Here is a 2091-nt window from a genome sequence, read left to right as displayed (position 1 = left end):
TTTTAAACAACTTCACAGAAATTCAGCTTGTTGGGACTTTATGTAACTTCGAATGTCTAAATTGACCGGACTAAAAATGGTATGGAATGTCAACGGTATCGAATTCAGGAGTGGGTTGTCACGTCAAAATTTGCTGAAAACTGTTTCACCTTTGACATTTCTGAAATATTTTCGCATACATATCATTTAGCTAACAGAATGACAGGGTCGGGTGAATGTTAAAATTGTATCGGAAATTTCATTTGTCCGATATCTTGTATTACAAGATTTCTAGGATAATAAGGTATTTCCATATACATTTTGGAAGAGATATTTCATTTACATTTAGATTTTTTGTGTAAAATGTATTACGTAACTCGAAAGTTGATGCCTACTGAATAAAAGTAAATGCATACGTTAGTTTAATAAAATTGCATAATAAATTTCGTCAATAGATTTAAGTTTTAATCAGTGTATTATAAAGTATATAAGCACACAATATTATAAAGTAACAAATGTTAACTATCCACTCCCCGAACAAAACAAAAATAACTTTCACATGCTGTTATGTCACGCTAACCTTTTGTGGTGGTGTGGTACTTCCCCCGGTGCGAACTGGCTCAATTCATCCCTTACCATATTCGACACAATTAAACCTCTGTTAACTACATACATCTATTCGTTATTATTTGTCTCTTTCAGGTGTTATATGCCTTAATTTTTTTTTTATTATTTATTTTAGGTTCACCAACAGGTATTAGATTAAAGAAATTATATCAAGTCAATATAAAAAAAGAGCTTAAGAGCTAAATGCACATCTTCAAAAGGTAAACACAACATGCATATAAATTAAACATCTAAAACCATGTACCATTTGAACTCATATAGAATTCGAATCCTTCGATTAATCATGCTGCCTAAATGATTCCTCGCATTTAAAGTCATCCCAAACAGATTGCAAGCTAGATAAATGTCAAAACTGGATCACCGTATCATGTTTTATTTCGAAATGCAGTAGCTGCGAGCGTATTGAAGTCACGTGGGGTTAATTTTCTTCCATAGTACAGCTTTTTTCCTTTGCATTGGTTGTGTTCATTTTATACAATAGTGGAGTCTGGCAGCTTTGAAACATCTCTGTTTATAAACCCAAGAACTTTATATACCATTTCTTACTCATTTTTATGTGTAAGCTAAAATATATGATTACACTTACTTTGATTCACTTTTCAGTTTTTAGTTACGTAATATTATAAGTGAAAAACAGTTTTTGATTTTTTATCTTCATTTCAAGTAGCTTCAGAGCATGTTATTTCCATGATTTCCGCGTGAGTATATTTTATTATTCTATACTCTTAAATGCAGAGTCTGCATATGGATCTTATTTAGGCCAAAGCATACTGAAAACTAATTTCAGCACATAAATATTACATGATCGGCGCTTAAATATTTATGAGAAAAGAGATCAATACCAATGTAACACAATAAAAATATCTGATGCTTTATCATCATAGTGTTATCTAATTAACTTAGAAACTCCCTATGAAGCTCTGCTACTTGGTCATTCAAATGTAAGACATTCAAACGTTTAATGACGTATAATTTATTAATTTTCAAAGGGTTTCATAAATTATTAATAAATGTAGTAATTACCTACTATTATTATATTCAAATTTTGCACTCTTATAGCAGACTACATTTCGTATTCGCCGAAAAGTATGCATACATAAATATCTATTATCATGAAACAAACTGAACACGGTTTTTTTTTTAAATAACGCTAACGAAGAAGTATGACATTTGACAAATCTATGTAATCTGTTTTTATATTGAGGGAAGCATTTAGGTCGAATTATATTAAATCCATGAAAAAACATTACAATAGCGTAAGTGTCAAATATAAGGTAGTGACTATATATAATAAATCTCAGAAATGGTTCTAACGATTTTCATGAAATTTGGTATACAGGCTTTCGGGGGCAATGAATCTATCTTACAAGGATTCATTACAAAAATAACTAGACTGGTCATATAAGAACTATTTAATTTTTAGTTTTATAGCATTGAAATGCTTTATAAATTAGAAATTTTGAAAGAATAGAAAAAATTTGATCA

This window comes from Zerene cesonia, chromosome 10, assembly GCF_012273895.1.
Source record: "Zerene cesonia ecotype Mississippi chromosome 10, Zerene_cesonia_1.1, whole genome shotgun sequence".
Classification (NCBI taxonomy): domain Eukaryota; kingdom Metazoa; phylum Arthropoda; class Insecta; order Lepidoptera; family Pieridae; genus Zerene; species Zerene cesonia.
This window is presented reverse-complemented; position numbering follows the sequence as displayed.